Source organism: Piliocolobus tephrosceles, chromosome 13 (assembly GCF_002776525.5).
Source record: "Piliocolobus tephrosceles isolate RC106 chromosome 13, ASM277652v3, whole genome shotgun sequence".
Classification (NCBI taxonomy): domain Eukaryota; kingdom Metazoa; phylum Chordata; class Mammalia; order Primates; family Cercopithecidae; genus Piliocolobus; species Piliocolobus tephrosceles.
In genome coordinates this window covers 36,740,725-36,763,684 of record NC_045446.1, presented here as the reverse complement: position 1 = coordinate 36,763,684, position 22,960 = coordinate 36,740,725, and the positions used below count along the sequence as shown (strand labels likewise).

General features: G+C 39.5%; 1 protein-coding gene across 11 annotated transcripts in view; it reads right to left on the bottom strand.

Annotated features, from left to right (window-relative positions):
- The window catches only part of BDNF (brain derived neurotrophic factor), a 76,289-nt gene that overhangs the window by 4,650 nt on the left and 48,679 nt on the right, over nucleotides 1-22,960 (bottom strand). The gene's annotated exons all lie outside the window — the stretch shown is intronic.

Here is a 22,960-nt window from a genome sequence, read left to right as displayed (position 1 = left end):
TGGCTAATACACACATCTAGCTAAGAAAGCTCAACTTTTCTTTTTACTGGAGAAGTGGTCCTGTGTGTGTGTGTGTGTGCTCTGAGTTTATCCTACTTTTAAAAAGCTGAGTGGTATTTTACACATTTTGGAATAGGCAGCCAGTGCTTCTTTTTCTGCTTTTGAAGTTTCCTGGGAAGTCCCTTAAAAGCATACCACAAAATTAATCTCTTCCTGTTTGCCAGAGGGTTGCTCTACTCTAAATTTGGCTCTACATCTACAAGCATGCTCTAGGAAGCCAATTAAAATGGATGAACAAGCAAAATGAAAACATACCTATGAACCAACCCAAGGTTACCGTCAGGTGGTGAAGGACTTCAGAATCACTTACCTGAAGTATTGTGTCTCTCAGCAGCAAAGAGTAGCATTCCCAGCCCTGACACTAATTTTATTCCTACTTCTCAGTTCTGAGGCATGGACTTACAAAAAGACACATCATGCAATGACCATCATGCTATCCAAATAAGTAGGAAAAGGAACTGTGTTTCTGCCCATGAAGTTTTACTGAATTCAAAGGCAACCTACCTCCAGTCAATAGGTCAGAATGCAGAAATGGCTGAAAATTCTGGTATTGAAAAGCAAATATTCTCCACTTTTGTAAGAAATAACATTTTCAACCACTAAGAGACTTTATTACCATCCCTAAACACACAAAAAAATTTATTTTAGATTTACTCTTACTTTGCACGAATAGCAAACATGCTTAGAACTGCTTAGATTGCACAATGTTCTCAGATTAGGAAGGGCAAATTCGTTTGAATAGAATACAGATGTCTGTTCTGCTAATAACTAAATCTTTGTGAATGTTCTGAGTCCTGTACCATCAAAGAAATAGATCCTCCATGGGGGTTTCTATTTCTGGTAGATGGTACTTACACCACTGAATGAAAAAGCTTTCTCCTAATATTCCCAGTTCAAATAAAAACAACCCAAGGGGCACCTCTTATTTAGGTCAACAAAAGGTTTCAAATTTGGAATACTTTAGCCATCTACGTCACACTGGTAGAGACTTTCTGTGATCAGCTATTTTTTAATACCATATTTAATCAAATTTAAGATACCATCATTGTGAAACACAACATTTTATATACCACTAAGAAAGTAAAAATGCAGCCTGGGTGACAAGAGTGAAACTCTATCTCAAAAAAAAAAATAAAAAAGAATTAATGAACTATAGTTTAATACATATTTACTAAGTGCCCACACTACTTAAAAATGGTCCAAAGTACTGAGGCATCTTAAGCTGTTGGAAAATTGTTTTGTTATCACCACTACAGTAATGAGTCTTTGAATGATACCATTTTCTATACTTGGCTTCTAGTTTATTCTGCCTTTCACTGATCTTATCTTTTTATTAATAACTTTTTTATGAGAAAAATAAGTAATGCTTTCTATGTTGTTTTCTCATTTCCACAAGCAAATATTTCAGAGGGAAAATTGGCATCTGAGTAAATATTACTTGGCTTTCATTCTGAAGCCCAAACATGGGCATTCCTCAAGCTGAGCATCTGCATAGAATTAGGAATTAATAAAATGGTGACAAAGTCCAACCCCACACTGCAAGCCCTGTTCTCTGAGTGGCACTTCTGCAATTCTGTCTACTCACTTGCAAGGCCTTCAAGTCAAGTGGGTGCAACACCAAACTCAATACTTTTTGTCAGAACAGTGGTATCTCCTATCTTTTCTGTTTCTAACAATGGTTTCCTGATATTTTGGGCAACCCAGGCATAGGATAGAAATCCTGGAATCAAGTTTGACAATATATTTCCAGTATAGCCTTCCAATCTAGTCAGTAAAGATGTCCTGTTAATTTTTCCTTTAAAATATTTCTCGAAAAAAAGAGCGGGAAACAGGCGGAGCAAGATGGCCGAATAGGAACAGCTCCAGTCTCCAACTCCCGGCGCGAGCGACACAGAAGACCGGTGATTTCTGCATTTTCAACCGAGGTACTGGGGTCATCTCACTGGGGAGTGCCGGACAATCGGTGCTGGTCAGCTGCTGCAGCCTGACCAGCGAGAGCTGAAGCAGGGCGAGGCATTGCCTCATCTGGGAAGCGCAAGGGGGAAGGGAATCCCTTTTCCTAGCCAGGCGAACTGAGACACACAACACCTGGAAAATCGGGTGATTCCCACCCCAATACTGCGCTTTAAGCAAATGGGCACACCAGGAGACTATACCCACACCTGGCCGGGAGGGTCCCACGGCCACGGAGCCTCCCTCATTGCTAGCACAGCAGTCTGCAATCTAACCACAAGGCAGCAGCGAGGCTGGGGAAGGGGCGCCCGCCATTGCTGAGGCTTAAGTAGGTAAACAAAGCCGCTGGGAAGCTCGAACTGGGTGGAGCTCACAGCAGCTCAAGGAAACCTGCCTGTCTCTGTAGACTCCACCTCTGGGGACAGGGCACAGCTAAAAAAAACAATAGGGGAAGCAGCAGAGGCCTGTGCAGACCCGAACAACTCTGTCTGACAGCTTTGAAGAGAGCAGTGGATCTCCCAACACGGAGGTTGAGATCTGAGAACGGACAGACTGCCTGCTCAAGTGGGTCCCTGACCCCTGAGTAGCCTAACTGGGAGACATTCCCCACTAGGGGCAGTCTGACACCCCACACCTCGCAGGGTGGAGTATACCCCTGAGAGGAAGCTTCCAAAGTAAGAATCAGACAGGTACACTCGCTGTTCAACAATATTGTATCTTCTGCAACCTCTGCTGCTGATACCCAGGCAAACAGGGTCTGGAGTGGACCTCAAGCAATCTCCAACAGACCTACAGCTGAGAGTCCTGACTATTAGAAGGAAAACTATCAAAGAGGAAGAACACCTATACCAAAACCCCATCAGTTCGTCACCATCATCAAAGACCAGAAGCAGATAAAACCACAAAGATGGGGAAGAAGCAGGGCAGGAAAGCTGGAAATTAAAAAAATAAGAGTGCATCTCCCCCTGCAAAGGAGCACAGCTCATCACCAGCAACGGATCAAAGCTGGTCAGAGAATGACTTTGACGAGATGAGAGAAGAAGGCTTCAGTCCATCAAACTTCTCAGAGCTAAAGGAGGAATTACATACCCAGCGCAAAGAAACTAAAAATCTTGAAAAAAGAGTGGAAGAATTGATAGCTAGAATAATTAATGTAGAGAAGGTCATAAATGAAATGACAGAGATGAAAACCATGACACGAGAAATACATGACAAATCCACAAGCTTCAGTAACCGACTTGATCAACTGGAAGAAAGAGTATCAGTGATTGAGGATCAAATGAATGAAATGAAGCAAGAAGAGAAACCAACAGAAAAAAGAAGAAAAAGAAATGAACAAAGCCTGCAAGAAGTATGGGATTATGTAAAAAGACCAAATCTACATCTGATTGGGGTGCCTGAAAGTGAGGGGGAAAATGGAACCAAGTTGGAAAACACTCTTCAGGATATCATCCAGGAGAACTTCCCCAACCTAGTAGGGCAGGCCAACATTCAAATTCAGGAAATACAGAGAACACCACAAAGATACTCCTCCAGAAGAGCAACTCCAAGACACATAATTGCCAGATTCACCAAAGTTGAAATGAAGGAAAAAATCTTAAGAGCAGCCAGAGAGAAAGGTCGGGTTACCCACAAAGGGAAGCCCATTAGACTAACAGCAGACCTCTCCACAGAAACTCTACAAGCCAGAAGAGAGTGGGGGCCAATATTCAACATTCTTAAAGAAAAGAATTTTAAACCCAGAACTTCATATCCAGCCAAACTAAATTTCATCAGTGAAGGAGAAATAAAACCCTTTACAGATAAGCAAATGCTTAGAGATTTTGTCACCACCAGGCCTGCCTTACAAGAGACCCTGAAGGAAGCCCTAAACATGGAAAGGAACAACTGGTACCAGCCATTGCAAAAACATGCCAAAATGTTAAGACCATCGAGGCTAGGAAAAAACTGCATCAACTAATGAGCAAAATAACCAGTTAATATCATAATGGCAGGATCAAGTTCACACATAACAATATTAACCTTAAATGTTAATGGACTAAATGCTCCAATTAAAAGACACAGACTGGCAAACTGGATAAAGAGTCAAGACCCATCAGTCTGCTGTCTTCAGGAGACCCATCTCACATGCAGAGACATACATAGGCTCAAAATAAAGAGATGGAGGAAGATCTACCAAGCAAATGGAGAACAAAAAAAAGCAGGGGTTGCAATCCTAGTCTCTGATAAAATAGACTTTAAACCATCAAAGATCAAAAGAGACAAAGAAGGCCATTACATAATGGTAAAGGGATCAATTCAACAGGAAGAGCTAACTATCCTAAATATATATGCACCCAATACAGGAGCACCCAGATTCATAAAGCAAGTCCTTAGAGACTTACAAAGAGACTTAGACTCCCATACAATAATAATGGGAGACTTCAACACTCCACTGTCAACATTAGACAGATCAACGAGACAGAAAGTTAACAAGGATCTCCAGGAATTGAACTCATCTCTGCACCAAGTGGACCTAATAGAGATCTATAGAACTCTCCACCCCAAATCAACAGAATATACATTCTTCTCAGCACCACATCACACTTATTCCAAAATTGACCACATAATTGGAAGTAAAGCACTCCTCAGCAAATACAAAAGGACAGAAATTATAACAAACTGTCTCTCAGACCACAGTGCAATCAAACTAGAACTCAGGACTAAGAAACTCAATCAAAACTGCTCAACTACATGGAAACTGAACAACCTGCTCCTGAATGACTACTGGGTACATAACAAAATGAAGGCAGAATTAAAGATGTTCTTTGAAACCCATGAGAACTAAGATACAACATACCAGAATCTCTGGGACACATTTAAAGCAGTGTGTAGAGGGAAATTTATAGCACTAAATGCCCACAAGAGAAAGCTGGAAAGATCTAAAATTGACACTCTAACATCACAATTAAAAGAACTGGAGAAGCAAGAGCAAACACATTCAAAAGCTAGCAGAAGACAAGAAATAACTAAGATCAGAGCAGAACTGAAGGAGATAGAGACACAAAAAACCCTCCAAAAAATCAATGAATCCAGGAGTTGGTTTTTTGAAAAGATCAACAAAATTGACAGACCGCTAGCAAGACTAATGAAGAGAAAAGAATCAAATAGACGCAATTAAAAATGATAAAGGGGATATCACCACTGACCCCACAGAAATACAAACTACCATCAGAGAATACTTAAAACACCTCTACGCAAATCAACTAGAAAATCTAGAAGAAATGGATAATTTCCTGGACACTTACACTCTGCCAAGACTAAACCAGGAAGAAGTTGAATCCCTGAATAGACCAATAGCAGGCTCTGAAATTGAGGCAATAATTAATAGCCTACCAACCAAAAAAAGTCCAGGACCAGATGGATTCACAGGTGAATTCTACCAGAGGTACAAAGAGGAGCTGGTACCATTCCTTCTGAAACTATTCTAATCAATTGAAAAAGAGGGAATCCTCCCTAACTCATTTTATGAGGCCAACATCATCCTGATACCAAAGCCTGGCAGAGACACAACAACAACAAAAAAATTTTAGAACAATATCCCTGATGAACATCGACGCAAAAATCCTCAATAAAATACTGGCAAAATGGATTCAGCAGCACATCAAAAAGCTTATCCACCATGATCAAGTGGGCTTCATCCCTGGGATGCAAGGCTGGTTCAACATTCGCAAATCAATAAACGTAATCCAGCATATAAACAGAACCAAAGACAAGAACCACGTGATTATCTCAACAGATGCAGAAAAGGCTTTTGACAAAATTCAACAGCCCTTCATGCTAAACACGCTCAATAAATTCGGTATTGATGGAATGTATCTCAAAATAATAAGAGCTATTTATGACAAACCCACAGCCAATATCATACCGAATGGGCAAAAACTGGAAAAATTCCCCTTGAAAACTGGCACAAGACAGGGATGCCCTCTCTCACCACTCCTATTCAACATAGTGTTGGAAGTTCTGGCTAGGGCAATCAGGCAAGAGAAAGAAATCAAGGGTATTCAGTTAGGAAAAGAAGAAGTCAAATTGTCCCTGTTTGCAGATGACATGATTGTATATTTAGAAAACCCCATCATCTCAGCCCAAAATCTCCTTAAGCTGATAAGCAACTTCAGCAAAGTCTCAGGATACAAAATCAATGTGCAAAAATCACAAGCATTCTTATACACCAGTAACAGACAAACAGAGAGCCAAATCATGAATGAACTTCCATTCACAATTGCTTCAGAGAGAATAAAATACCTAGGAATCCAACTTACAAGGGATGTAAGGGACCGCTTCAAGGAGAACTACAAACCACTGCTCAGTGAAATAAAAGAGGACACTAACAAATGGAAGAACATACCATGCTCATGGATAGGAAGAATCAATATCGTGAAAATGGCCATACTGCCCAAAGTTATTTATAGATTCAATGCCATCCCCATCAAGCTACCAATGAGTTTCTTCACAGAATTGGAAAAAAACTGCTTTAAAGTTCATATGGAACCAAAAAAGAGCCTGCATTGCCAAGACAATCCTAAGTCAAAAGAACAAGCTGGAGGCATCACGCTACCTGACTTCAAACTATACTACAAGGCTACAGTAACCAAAACAGCATGGTACTGGTACCAAAACAGAGATATAGAGCAATGGAACAGAACAGAGTCCTCAGAAATAATACCACACATCTACAGCCATCTGATCTTTGACAAACCTGAGAGAAACAAGAAATGGGGAAAGGACTCCCTATTTAATAAATGGTGCTGGGAAAATTGGCTAGCCATAAGTAGAAAGCTGAAACTGGATCCTTTCCTTACTCCTTATACGAAAATTAATTCAAGATGGATTAGAGACTTAAATGTTAGACCTAATACCATAAAAACCCTAGAAGAAAACCTAGGTGGTACCATTCAGGACATAGGCACAGGCAAGGACTTCATGTCTCAAACACCAAAAGCAACAGCAGCAAAAGCCAAAATTGACAAATGGGATATGATTAAACTAAAGTGCTTCTGCACAGCAAAAGAAACTGCCATCAGAGTGAACAGGTAACCTATAGAATGGGAGAAAATTTTTGCAATCTACCCATCTGACAAAGGGCTAATATCCAGAATCTACAAAGAACTCAAACAAATTTACAAGAAAAAAACAACCCCATCAAAAAGTGGGCAAAGGATATGAACAGACATTTCTCAAAAGAAGACATTCATACAGCCAACAGACACATGAAAAAATGCTCATCATCACTCGCCATCAGAGAAATGCAAATCAAAACCACAATGAGATACCATCTCACACCAGTTAGAATGGCAATCATTGAAAAGTCAGGAAACAACAGGTGCTGGAGAGGATGTGGAGAAATAGGAACACTTTTACACTGTTGGTGGGATTGTAAACTAGTTCAACCATTATGGAAAACAGTATGGCGATTCCTCAAGGATCTAGATCTAGATATACCATATGACCCAGCCATCCCACTACTGGGTATATGCCCAAAGGATTATAAATCATGCTGCTATAAAGACACATGCACATGTATGTTTATTGTGGCACTATTCACAATAGCAAAGTCTTGGAATCAACCCAAATGTCCATCAGTGACAGACTGGATTAAGAAAATGTGGCACATATACACCATGGAATATTATGCAGCCATAAAAAAGGATGAGTTTGCATCCTTTGTAGGGACATGGATGCAGCTGGAAACCATCATTCTTAGCAAACTATCACAAGAAGAGAAAACCAAACACCGCATGTTCTCACTCATAGGTGGGAACTGAACAATGACATCACTTGGACTCGGGAAGGGGAACATCACACATCAGGGCCTATCATGGGGGGGAGGGGGGAGGGATTGCATTGGGAGTTATACCTGATATAAATGACAAATTGATGGGTGCTGACGAGTTGATGGGTGCAGCACACCAACATGGCACAAATATACATATGTAACAAACCTGCACGTTATGCACATGTACCCTAGAACTTAAAGTATAATAATAATAAAAAAAAGAGAAACTCAAAAAAAAAAATAAATAAAAATAAAGTATTTCTCCTTGTTATCCCTTTTTATCCATCCCACTGCCACCATCTTGGCTCAGCCCTCACCACCTCATTTTGTGACCACAACATCTCCATGCTGTATCAGACACTCTTTCTGCTCCATTCAACTCTGATGACCACTTCCTGGCTAACCACTCTCATATTATTATTCTCTTACACAAAAACTGGCAATGGCTTTTTTGTTCTATCTGCTCAAATCTAATGTCTTCTCTCTGATATTCAACACTCTCCAAAATCTGCCCTCACCCTTCTTAGCTAACTTTCTCAAACTACTCAATGCTTCATCACTTCCGGTCTGATCAGGACAGAGTCCTTAGAGTGCCATACACATTACTGCCTCCTGACTTTTTCCATTCTTCTGACAAACTCTTCTCTCTCCCCCTCACTTGCTGCCTAAATCTTGCTTATCCTTCATAATCCAGTTCAAACATCAATTCATGCATGCCTCTTTTTCTAATTACTCCAGCATACACTGCCTTCCTTCCCTAAAATTCCACATCTTACATAGTACTTGATTCCCTTCTCACTTTTTTTTTGTTTGTTTGTTTGTTTTGTTTTTTGTTTTTTCCCTGAGACAGAGTCTTGCTCTGTTGCCCAGGCTGCAGTGCAATGGTATGATCTTGGCTTACTGCATTCTCTGCCTTCTGGGTTCAAGCAATTCTCCTGCCTCAATCTCCCAGCTAGCTGGGATTACAGGCACCCACCAAAATGTCTGGCTAATTTTTGTATTTTTAGCAGAGATGGGGTTTCACCATGTTGGCCAGGCTGGCCTGCTCACTTGTTAATTGTTAACCGTATTTGCTCATTCTGGTCAGTCTTCAGCTGGAAGGTAAGTTCTTTGAGGGAATGGATCATGTCTGAGCCCCCAAAATGCTTAACTGAGAAAAATGTAATAGCAGTACTCAGTAAAAACTTACTTATAGGTTTATTAAACTAAGAGAAAAGACAGTTTGAATATAATTTTTGTAAGAAGCCTTTTCATTTGGAAAGATCAGTGAACTCATTGAAATTCTTAGGTAAATATAGGCTGTGCTAACCCCAAATTATAAACTCTAAGGCAGCAGTCCCAACCTTTTTGGCACCAGGAAGCAGTTTTGTGGAAGACAATTTTTCCACAGTCTGGGGGTAGCAGGGGGGATGGTTTTGGGATGAAACAGTTCCACCTTAGATCATCAATTAAATTCTCATAAGGAGTTGGGTTCTCATAAGAAGCACGCAACCTAGATCCCTTGTATGTGCAGTTCACAATAGGGCTCATACTCCTATGAGAATCTAATGCCGCTGCAGATCTGAAAGAAGACAGAGCTCAGATGGCAATGCTTCCTTGCCCATCGCTCACTTCCTACTGTGCAGCCTGGTTCCTAACAGGCCAGGGACTGGTAACAATCCATGGCCTGGGGGTTGGGGACCCTTGCTCTAAGGAATTTGACAGATGGCAATTATCAGCCACAACCAACTTCTTGAGTTCCTTTAATGGGGTAAAACTTTTCTTGAATAATTAAAAAGCAGATAACACTACCACATACTAACTGTCCTACTATTTCCTGTATAGCTCTGTTTCTAAGAGATCAATAAGAGACTTGGGAAGTAATCAGTAATAGTAATAACAATAATAGCAAAATTTGTAGTTTTCAGCCTTTTAATTTCCTACTATTCTGCTGAGCTTTCAATGAGTAATTTTATATACTGTATTAGGAAATAATCAAAGATTAAACAAGAGCTTCCAGGACAATTTTCATTTTCAGCCTTCAGATGACTCTTTATCACACATAAGATAAAGAGGCTGTGCAGTATTGCTAAGTAGATTATATATTTATTTATACTTAATAAATTCATTGATGCTGTCTAATTCTGCTTTAAGGCTTACAACCATTAATTCAACCACATCTATAAAATGCTAGGAAGGCTTTCTTAGCCCCACTCTCAGGAAATTCAATATAGTACATAGAACTAAAAAGAAAATCAATGAAGTAGATATCAAGTTTAGCTTTAATCATGACTCACAAGTCTTAGACATTTCACTGAAAGAATGTCCATAACAACATGCTCTTTTACTCTTGCTGTAGTCATAACTTACATTTGTCTAAGAGACTACAGAACATTCACAGGCATCATCTAATTTGATTTTTACAAGGAGACAGGATGGGTATTACTATCCCCATTACATAGATGAGGCAATTATGCATCAGAGAGGTTAGGTAACCTGTCAAATGCCATAAAGCTAATAGGTCACCTGTTTCCTGAACCAAGCTTTTACCATCAGGATGTGCTGCCAGTTTTAGAATAGCCACAGAGAAGAGAGTGGCTATGACAACGAAGGAGCTTACAAAATGTGGACACAGTTTTCTGCAGCTATGTGTGTCCTGGAACCCAACTTTCTAAAGGGAGTGCCATTAAGATACCACTTTATAGGGCTGGATTAATCATGACCAAGATCCTTCAACTTTAAGGCTTGATTACTTCAATGGATGAAATTTCAGACAATGTGGTCTTTTTCTAAGAGAGAGAATTACAAAAATTTTAGCATGTTAGAACTAAGTGTCTATGGCCAAAGCTGGGAAAACAAACAACAGTACAGATAATTAAGGCATACAGAAAAAAAAAAAAAAAAAAGTATTGTTTGTTCCCAGCCCCTTTGGGTTTTACCTGTGAGCATGTAATCAGAGAAAACACAGTTTAAAGATATGGCTGCTCATTTTAGACAGTCCTATAAAGATAATGGTAATGCTGAAGAAGTTATTAATATTTCATTCCTAACATATATGATACAAACTATTAAGAGTTGACCTTAATGAAATCTTGCAAATCAATATTTAAAAATCTTTAATTTGCATCCAGTTGACTACATCCATATGTTAGGCTTCCTTTTGTTCATTCATTCATCACACATGAAGTCTACTTTCCAGTCTTATGGTCTAGGAGGGAGGTAGGATATATGCAATATGTAACTAGAATATAAAGGTAGAAGTGACCTAGAAAAAGTACAGATAAAATTTTATAAAGAGAAAGAAGTTACTTCCAGTTAGGGAATAAAGGAATACATTGTCAAGAAGTTTGCAAAGGGCCAGGTGCAGTGGCTCACACTTGTAATCCCAACATTTTGGGAGGCCAAGGTGGGAGGATCGCTTTAGCCCAGGAATTCAAGATCAGCCTGGGCAACACAGTGAGACCAGGTCTCTACAAAAACTTAAAAATTAGTCAGATGTGGTGGTGCACAACTGTAGTCCCAGCTACCTGGGAGGCTGAGGTGGGAGGATCACTTGAGTCCGAGAAGTTGAGGCTGCAGTGAGCCATGATCATGCCACTGCACTCCAGCTTGGGCAACAGACTCTATCTCAAAAATAAATAAGAAGATTGTAAAGAGTCTGAATGTACCCTACAGTGGTGAATGGCAGCTTAATGAATGGCAGGAAGGTGGGAGGGCATAGAGTAAATGTCTGGAGAGAAGAGTGTGGAATGGGAACAGTGAAAAATAAGACTGAATGACTGCTAGATTTTGAAACCCCCGGGGGATGCCAAAGAGTTTGGATGTTGCCATACGGGCGCCAAAGAGCCAATGAGAGTTTCTGAGCATGGGAATGCTGCCAGAAGACCAGTTTATCATCATGTGAAGGAGGACCTGAAAAAAATGATAGACTAGAAGAAAATAATTGGCTGACTTTACTCTTAGTGACTATGGAGCTTTAAAAACAAATATTAAGTAGTTACTTAAATGTGGGGTTAAAGGCCTGGCTATATCTTTTTAATTAATTAATCTATTTATTTATAAGCTGAAGTGAGTTGCAAAAAGAAAAGTGGTCAAGAGAGTGTGCGGAGCTGAGTAGTAACCATCAGTTAACATCTGGGTTGGCAGAAAGAACAAGATAGAGAAAAACGGAGGAAAGGTGGTACCACAAACTGATTCCAATTATAATTACAAAGAATTTTGATTACATTGCTCAGTACTTTTAATTCAAATATCTCCAAACACTTTGCAAATATTAACTAATTAAGACTCAGAAGACCCTAGAGATGTAGGTAACTTTAATTATCCCCATTTGGTACAGGAGGAGATAGGACAAGAGTTTTTAATCAACTCATCTACTCACTGTGGTTCCCTTGATAGAACAAGTTCAGAATCCCAGATTCCAAAGGAAACTAGGCCTTAAACTATAGGGACTGGTTTGTTTCATTCCTCTATATTATTTCCACATTATTTTCCCATCATATATGTATTGCTTAGCCAAGAAGACTAAAACAAGAAAACACCACCACAACAAAAACCACCCACACATTCCTCAAAGAAAATAATTAGCCATTGAAATCTATAAATAAAATGAAAAAAAAAAAAAGGTAATGGTCATCACAGATACTCACCTACTTATCCGGATGGCCATTCAGGTGAAATTAATAAATATTTTAGTAAATGATATCTGAAAATGCAGATATTCCAAAGCTTTGCAGCTACCTTTAAAAATATAGTTTTTAGCCATAATGTAGCTTATGTCTGAGAACATCCAAATACATGTCCTACAAAACACAGTCCTTCATACCACAGTATACTCTAAGCCCCTGGTATGTCTGTAGTGTTGATTGATACTTGCAGACATCACTTAAACTCACTAAGAGTTTTAGAGAAATTGCTGAGTCTTAATTCATACCTGAAGTGATACCTACATGTAACTACCATAAGAAAAAATGTATAATTTCCAGAGTCTTTAATTTGATGGATAAATTTACATGCATCTTTGTTAGCACCATAGCTCTGACCTTCCGTTACTTCCCACTACACCCCTACTCCCCATCTCTGAAAATATAAGGATTTTTTTTATTGGCAGATGCTCTACCTTTCTTCAAGAGTAAATTTAAAATGCCTGTGTTACAAAGACATTTGTTTTTGCTCGATAAGGAGCAAAGGATAAGGATTGACATTGGCTATTCTCCTCTGAATAAGCAACTAGAACAATTTGTACGGTACCATGTACAAACTAAGTACTCAATTCTCCTTGTGCTAGAAATATTTGTATAGTATTTAGGGAAGTGCAATTAAACTAAGAGCAGTAAATCTTAAGGTAAATTGAAATTTTGTCAATTCTGGAATAAACAATAAAAAATGCCCAGCACAAGGGCCAGAACTGGGCAGAGAACATCCCATCTGGCCTCCTGACCCCAGGCACTTAGTGCTTCCATCAAGAGAAAGAAGTTACTTCCAGTTAGGGAATAAAGGAATGCATTGTCAAGAAGGTTGCAGAGGGCCAGATGCAGTGGCTCACATTTGTAATCCCAACACTTTGGGAGGCTGAGGCGGGAGGATTACTAGAGCCCAGGAATTCAAGATCAACCTGGGCAACACAGTGAGACCATGTCTCTACAAAAACTTAAAAATTAAAAAAAAAAAAAGGTGTAGTGCACACCTGTAGTATCAGCTACTTGGGAGGCTGAGGTAGGAGGATTACTTGAGTCTAAGAAGTTGAGACTACAGTGAGTGATTGATCATGCCACTGAACTCCAGCCTGGGTGACAGAGACACTGTTGCCCTAGGAACACGACTGTTTCTCTGTAACCAATGAAGGTTCCCGATAGCCAGAGTCACCCAGAATTCACAGTCACATCAAACCTTGCCCTCATCCTCTGCCTCCTTGTCACAGACAACACTGCCCCAATAGCACACATCTCCAGTCTGTAACAAAGAAGTCTTAGCATCAAGCATACTCAAGCCACTTGCATAGCAAATGAGGTCATCTGAAAACACTTTTAAAGGTTATTTAAAAAAAAAAAAAACAGTTTTTCATTTATAGGACCCAAATGGCAGTTGACATTCCATGTAAAAGTTTAACTTCTTCAATTAGGAGTCTGTTTTCTTTAGAATTTCAGGTGGGATCCATTACAATTCACTGAAATTTAGATTTAACAATGTTCTATCTACTATGTTATTGAAAACCATATAATATTTGCCAAATTCCCATACATGGTAGACAGTGACATTAATTAAGAAGATAATTTCCAATTTGTTCCATGAAGTTTCAGTGACCCACTCTGTAATAAAGAACCTGGAGAGGGAGGTTCCAAGATGGCCGAATAGGAACAGCTCCAGTCTGCAGCCCCCAGAGTGAGTGACACAGAAGACAGGTGATTTCTGCATTTCCAACTGAGGTACCAGGTTCATCTCACTGGGGCTTGTCGGGCAGTGGGTGCAGCCCACAGAGCGTGAGCCGAAGCAGGGCGGGGCATCACCTCACCCGGGAAGTGCAAGGGGTTGGGGAATTCCCTTTCCTAGCCAAGGAAAGCCATGACCAATGGTACCTGGAAAATTGCGACACTCCCACCCTAATACTGCGCTTTTCCAGTGGTCTTAGCAAACGGCACACCAGGAGTTACATCTCGCGCCTGGCTTGGAGGGTCCCATGCCTATGGAGCCTGGCTCACTGCTAGCACAGCAGTCTGAGATCGAACTGCAAGGCAGCAGCAAGGCTGGGGACTGGCGTCCGCCATTGCTGAGGCTTGAATAGATAAAGCAACCAGGAAGCTCGAACTGGTTGGAGCCCACTGCAGCTCAAGGAGGCCTGCCTGCCTCTGTAGACTCCACCTCTGGGGGCAGGGCATAGCTGAACAAAGGCAGCAGAAACTTCTGCAGACTTAAACATCCCTGTCTGACAGCTTTGAAGAGAGTAGTGGACCTCCCAGCATGGAGTTTGAGATCTGAGAACGGACAGTGTGCCTCCTCAAGTGGGTTCCTGACCCCCGAGTAGCCTAACTGGGAGGTAACTCCCAGTAGGGGCCAACTGACACCTCATACGGCCAGGTGCCCCTCTGAGATGAAGCTTCCAGAGGAAGGATCAGGAAGCAACATTTACCGTTCTACAATATTTGCTGTTCTGCAGCCTCTGCTGGTGATACCCAGGCAGACAGGGTCTAGAATGGACCTCAAGCAAACTCCAACAGACCTGCAGTGGAGGGTCCTGACTGTTAGAAGGAAAACTAACAAACACAAAGGACATCCACATAAAAACCCCATCTGTACGTCACCATCATCAAAGACCAAAGGTAGATAAAACCACAAAGATGGGGAGAAACCAGAGCAGAAAAGCTGAAAATTCTAAAAATCAGAGTGCCTCTTCTCCTCCAAAGGAATGCAGCTCCTCACCAGCAATGGAACAAAGCTGGATTGAGAATGACTTTTACAAGTTGAGAGAAGAAGGCTTCAGATGATCGCTAATAACAAACTCCTCCAAGCTAAAGGAGAATGTTTGAACCCATTGCAAAGAGGCTAAAAACCTTGAAAAAACATTAGACAGATGGCTAGCTACAATGAACAGCGTAGGGACAACCTTAAATGACCTGATGGAGCTGAAAACCATAGCACAAGAATTACGTGATGCATGTACAAGCTTCAGTAGCTGATTCAATCAAGTGGAAGAAAGAGTATCAGTGATTGAAGATCAAATGAATGAAATGAAGCAAGAAGAGAAGTTTAGAGAAAAAAGAGTAAAAAGAAATGAACAAAGCCTCCAAGAAATATGGGACTATGTGAAAAGACCAAATCTACATCTGACTGGTGTACCTGAAAGTGATGGGGAGAATGGAACCAAGTTGGAAAACACTCTTCAGGGTATTATCCATGAGAACTTCCCCAACCTAGCAAGGCAGGCCAGCATTCAAATTCAGGATACACAGAGAATGCCACAAAGATACTCCTTGAAAAGAATAACTCCAAGACACATAATTGTCAGATTCAGCAAAGTTGAAATGAAGGAAAAAATGTTAAAGGCTGTGAGGGAGAAAGGTCAGGTTACCCACAAAGGGAAGCCCATCAGACTAACAGCATCTCTTGGCAGAAACTCTACAAGTCAGAAGAGAGTGAGGGCCAATAGCTGACATTCTTAAATAAAAGAATTTTCAACCCAGAATTTCATATCCAGCCAAACTAAGCTTCAGAAGTGAAAGAGAAATGAAATCCTTTACAGACAAGCAAACGCTGAGAGATTTTGTCACCACCAGCCTGCCTTACAAGAGCTCCTGAAGGAAGCATTAAACATGGAAAGGAACAAATGGTACCAGCCACTGCAAAAACATGCCAAATTGTAAAGACCATCAATGCTAGGAAGAAACTGCATCAACTAAGAGGCAAAATAACCAACTAACATTATAATAACAGGATTAAATTGACACATAACAATATTAACCCTAAATGTAAATGGGCTAAATGTTCCAATTAAAAGACACAGACTGGCAAATTGGATAAAGAGTCAAGACCCATCAGTGTGCTGTATTCAGGAGACCCATCTCACATGCAGAGACACACATAGGCTCAAAATAAAGGGATGGAGGAAGACCTATCAAGCAAATGGAAAGCAAAAAAAAGCAGGGGTTGCAATCCTAATCTCTGATAAAACAGACTTTAAACCAACAAAGATCAAAAGAGACAAAGAAGGCCATTACATAATGGTAAAGGGATCAATTCAACAAGAAGAGCTAACTATCCTAAATATATATGCACCCAATACAGGAGCACCCAGATTCATAAAGCTAGTCCTTGGAGACCTATGAAGAGATTTAGACTCCCACACAATAATAATGGGGAGACTTTAACACCCCACTGTCAACATTAGACAGATCAACGAGACAGAAAGTTAACAAAGATATCCAGGAACTGAACTCAGCTCTGCACCAAGGGGACCTAATAGACATCTACAGAACTCTGCACTCCAAATCAACAGAATATACATTCTTCTCAGCACCACATCGCACTCATTCCAAAAATTGATGCCATAGTTGGAAGTAAAGCACTCCTCAGCAAATACAAAAGGACAGAAATTATAACAAACTGTCTCTCAGACCACAGTGCAATCGAACTAGAACTCAGTATTAAGAAACTCACTCAGAACCACTCAACTACATGGAAACTGAGCAACCTGCTCCTGAATGACTACTGGGTAAATAACAAAATGAAAGCAGAATTAAAGATGTTCTTTGAAACCAATCAGAACAAAGACACAACATACCAGAATCTCTGGGACACATTTTAAAGCAGTGTGTAGAGGGAAATTTATAGCAGTAAATGCCCACAAGAGAAAGCAGGAAAGATCTAAAATTGACACCCTAACATCACAATTAAAATAACTAGAGAAGCAAGAGCAAACACATTCAAAAGCTAGCAGAAGACAAGAAATAACTAAGAGCAGAACTGAAGGAAATAGAGACACAAAAAACCCTCCAAAAAATCAATGAATCCAGGAGTTGGTTTTTTGAAAAGATCAACAAAATTGATAGACTGCTAGCAAGACTAATAAAGAAGAAAAGAGAAGAATCAAATAGATGCAATAAAAATGATAAAGGAGATATCACCACCAATCCCACAAAAATACAAACTACCATCAGAGAATACTATAAACACCTCTATGCAAATAAACTAGAAAATCTAGAAGAAATGGATAAATTCCTGTACACATACACACTTCCCAAGACCAAACCAGGAAGAAGTTGAATCTCAGAGTAGACCAATAACAGGCTCTGAAATTGAGGCAATAATTAACAGCCTACCAACCAAAAAAAGTCCAGGACCAGATGGATTCACAGCCTAATTCTACCAGAAGTACAAAGAGGAGCTGGTACCATTCCTTCTGAAACTATTCATATCAATAGAAAAAGAAGAAATCCTCCCTAACTCATTTTATGAGGCCAGCATCATCCTGATACGAAAGCCTGGCAGAGACACAACAAAAAAAGAGAATTTCAGGCCAGTATCCTTGATGAACATTGATGCACAATAAAATACTGGTAAACTGAATCCAGCAGCACATCAAAAAGCTTGTCCACCACAATCAAGTTGGCGTCATCCCCGGGATGCAAGGCTGGTTCAACCTACGCAAATCAATAAATGTAATCCATCATATAAACAGGATCTAAGACAAAAACCACATGATCATCTCAATAGATCCAGAAAAGGCCTTCGACAAAATTCAACAGCCCTTCATGCTAAAAACGCTCAATAAATTCGGTATTGATGGAACATCTCTCAAAATAATAAGAGCTATTTATGACAAACCCACAGTCAATATCATACTGAATGGGCAATAACTGGAAGCATTCCCTTTGAAAACTGGCACAAGACAGGGATGCCCTCTCTCACCACTCCTATTCGACATAGTGTTGGAAGTTCTGGCTAGGACAATCAGGCAAGAGAAAGAAATAAAGGGTATTCAATTAGGAAAAGAGGAAGTCAAATTGTCCCTGTTTGCAGATGACATGAGTGTATAGTTAGAAAACCCCATTGTCTCAGCCCAAAATCTCCTTAAGCTGATAAGCAACTTCAGCAAAGTCTCAGGTTACAAAATCAATGTGTGAAAATCACAAGCATTCTCATACACCAGTAACAGACAAACAGAGAGCCAAATCATGAGTGAACTCCCATTCACAATAGCTTCAAAGAGAATAAAATACCTAGGAATCCAACTTACAAGGAAGGTGAAGGACCTCTTCAAGGAGAACTACAAACCACTGCTCAATGAAATAAAAGAGGACACAAACAAATGGAAGAACATTCCATCCTCATGGATAGAAAGAATCAATATCGTGAAAATGGCCATATTGCCCAAGGTAATTTATAGATTGAATCCTATCCCCACCAAGCTACCAATGACTTTCTTCACAGAATTTGAAAAAACTACTTTAAAGTTCATATGGAACCAAAAAAGAGCCCACATTGCCAAGACAATCCTAAGCCAAAAGAACAAAGCAGGATGCATCACGCTACCTGACTTCAAACTATACTACAAGGCTACAGTAACCAAAACATCATGGTACTGGTACCAAAACAGAGATATAGATCAATGGAACAGAACAGAGCCCTCAGAAATAATACCACACATCTACCGCCATCTGATCTTTGACAAACCTGACAAAAACAAGAAATGGGGAAAGGATTCCCTATTTAATAAATCGTGCTGGGAAAACTGGCTAGCCATATGTAGAAAGCTGAAACTGGATCCCTTCCTTACACCTTATACAAAAATTAATTCAAGATGAAATAAAGACTTAAATGTTAGTCCTAAAACCATAAAAACCCTAGAAGAAAACCTAGGAAATATCATTCAGGACTTAGGCATGGGCAAGGACTTCATGACTAAAACACCAAAGCAATGGCAATAAAAGCCAAAATTGACAAATGGGATCTCATTAAACTAAAGAGCTTATGCACAGAAAAAGAAACTACCATCAGAGTGAACAGGCAACCTAAAGAATGGGAGAAAATGTTTACAATCTACCCATCTGACAAAGGGCTAATATCCAGAATCTACAAAGAACTTAAACAAATTTACAAGATAAAATCAAACGATCCCATCAAAAAGTGGGCAAAGGATATGAACAGACACTTCTCAAAAGAAGACATTTATGCAGCTGACAGACACATGAAAAAATGCTCATCATCACTGACCATCAGAGAAATGCAAATCAAAACCACAATGAGATACCATCTCATGCCAGTTAGAATGGCAATCATTAAAAAGTCAGGAAACAACAGCTGCTGGAGAGGATGTGGAGAAATAGGAACACTTTTACACTGTTGGGGGGACTGTAAATTAGTTCAACCATTCTGAAAGACAGTGTGGCAATTCCTCAAGGATCTAGAAGTAGAAATACCATTTGACCCAGCCATCCCATTACTGGGTATATACCCAAAGGATCATAAATCATGCTATAAAGACACATGCACACGTATGTTTATTGCGGCATTATTCACAATAGCAAAGACTTGGAACCAACCCCAACGTCCATCAATGACAGACTGGAATAAGCAAGTATGGCACATATACAGCATGGAATACTACGCAGCCATAAAAAAGGATGAGTTCATGTCCTTTGTAGGGACATGGATACAGCTGGAAACCATCATTTTCAGCAAACTATCACAAGAACAGAAAACCAAACACTGCATGTTCTCACTTATAGGTGGGAATTGAACAATAAGAACACTTGGACACAGGGAGGGGAACATCAGACACTGGGGCCTGTTGTAGGGTGGAGGTCGGGGGAGGGATAGCATTAGGAGATATATCTAATGTAAATGACAAGTTAATGGGTGTAGCACACCAACATGGCACATGTATACATGTGTAACAAATCTGCAAATTGTACACATGTATCCTAGAACTTAAAGTATAATAAAAAAAAAAAAAAGAACCTGGAGAAATTATCAAGTAAGCATCACATTTAATGAATTTAACTATGGTGGAATTGTGGGAAAAATTTTCCTGTACAGGGATGATGACTCTGGAAATGGTGCAGACAGAGATAGAAAAACAAATGTCATTGTAACACAGGTATTTAAATTGTATTTAAATATACAGACTTTTGAATTTATAGAAAATTTTCAAGTATGAAATTGTTTTCATGCAACCTAAAAGTCTCAAACTTCAAATAATTTTTTGAGTGTTACATTTATAAATTGTGTATTAATGCAATTCAAATTTATTCCTAAAAGTATTTTAACTAAAGGAGAAACTCATGGGGCCTAAGATTAGAGTTTTCGGAAATGTACATATGAGATAAACTTACACAGGCTGAAATTAAGTGAAAGTTTACTTCTCAATGTTGAGATGGATTAGCCATTTTAACATAAAGTAGAAGCTTCTAAGAAATGCAGAATCTCAACTTCCCCACCCTCATTCCACCTACCCCACCCACTCAATCAGATCCTGCATTTCAATAAGATTTATTTAATGCAATAACTTTTTTACTTATCAAAGTTGAGAAGCACTAGACTAAATGATAAAGAGAAAAGAGGCTGCTTAGGATAGGGAAATAAAAGGTTAAAGTTAACTTAAGTATTATGATACTTTCTTAGGGTGTCATACGGTTACCTGTCATCTTTCCTCTTCAGTTCAACTTGTTTTATGGGGTGTTTATGTGGGAAAATATCTTTGCTTTTGTAATTTTACTTAAGTAAAATCTGGGCTCCTTTTATGTCAACTAGCTTTTCCACTATTGTTGTGACGATAAAAAGTACAGGCTACTTAGAAACATGATTAGTTCAATGAGAACTTTTAGAGTATTGCTGACCTAAATGTGGACATCTACACAATCATTAATTCTTACCAAAATGCTACAAGGCAATATAAGCATAATTAGCCTCCCTGATCCCTGAACATAGCCTAATATCATTCACTCAATCAGAATCATACTGGAAATGATATGACCAACTATGGCAGGTAGTAGATGTCCAGTCACACTACTATTGCTTTTAGTCAGATGTCTCTGGTCCTTGTGAGTTCCTTTGGTCCTATATGGTGAAATAGCAACAGAGAGAACCAACTCACTCACTCAAGGCAGATTTCTTATTTCTAGATTCATTCTGAAACCAACAGATCCAGCTCTCTCTTTAAATACCATGAAATTTAAACAAACAAAACTCACAAAATAAAACAGCAGCAGCAACAACAACAATGAAATCTTAAAATAGTAAATATAAGTTTCAAGCATCGAAACCCCCTCTCCAACCAAAATCTCTCTTCTTCAATAAAGTTCCCAGGAGGAACCCAATTTCTAGATTAGTATCCAATATTTGGGATCATTTGATTCAAGACTGAAGTACTTAAAACGGCTTTTAAAAAAGGAAAAAAGGTTAGATTTCCAGAGAAAAGTGTAACATTTTTTAAGTTGAACATTATGAGGGATTTGATGGGGGCAGCTTTGCAAATAGAACTGGAGACTGGTCCACCGTTTAGCCTTTTTACAAAAGACTGCAAAGGTTATTTATTTCTAAACACCAAGAAGTCACCAAGTTCACCAGTCCAAATGCAAATGACTCATACTAGGAACCCTAATAGTGCTGCTGTTATTTGCAAAGGGGTGGGGCTGAGATGACGCAGGACCTTATTTTCCCAGGTGGCATCTTAAGTATGGTTGTTTCTACCTTCAGCCCCACATTGAAAAGTACAGTGTAAACACAGCTAAGGGACTGCCTCCTTCAAATTACACACAAGGCACACCTACTTATAGGAGATGTTGTGAAAGCCAGGTGGGGCTTTGTCTTTCAAGTCCCTGCATCCAAGAATAAGCATGCTCTGTACCAAAAAAAAAAAAAAAAAAAAGAAAAGAAAAGAAAAAAAAAAGCAAGGGTGATGCAACTGCATTCATTGTCCCTAAAGGGAGAACATGCACTAACTCTCAGATCCAAGGATAGAAGGAATCCCCCTTTAAGAAAAGACGTTGGCATTATGTGGGGATTGGGAACATGCCAGAACAATCACACTTTTTTACAAAAGAGAGAAAGAGAAAAAAATTTAGGACCCATTTGTCTTATTTTAGTCTCTTTCTTCAGAACTGACAACTTTAATCAACAGGTTGCTTTCAGAGTATTGCTGGACATCTTGACTTTCTGCCATGAAATGCTATGGGAATTCTGACAGTTGAGAGCCAACACCCCACTAGACACCAGTGCTGCATAACCACACTTTTAATAGACCCCAGAGCTGTGGTGACGGCATGCCCTTCCCAGTTTTTCCACAGACGGTGCTCCTGAAATTTTCCATAGTCAGTGTATTCTTGTGGTTAATTAGTTATCTGGGCAATTTCCATTGTAGAAAGAGTATCTCTACATAATTAAACCCATCTTAGGACCAAACTGCTAGGCTTCAATGTCATTAATTCAGAAAGGCTAAAATGAAAATGAGACGAATAATTCTCACCTGCTGAAGGGACCGCACTAGATTAGATCCTATCCTCTGAAATACATAGAACATTAAATTTAGAAAAACAAGAGAGGTGAAAACAGGTGGTGGAAGAAACTGGAAAGGTAAGTTGCCTCTAGAGACCAAAAAATAACACTCCTTTTCAAACTATTATCAAGAAATCTTGGGGGAAAGATAAAATTAGCAAGAGA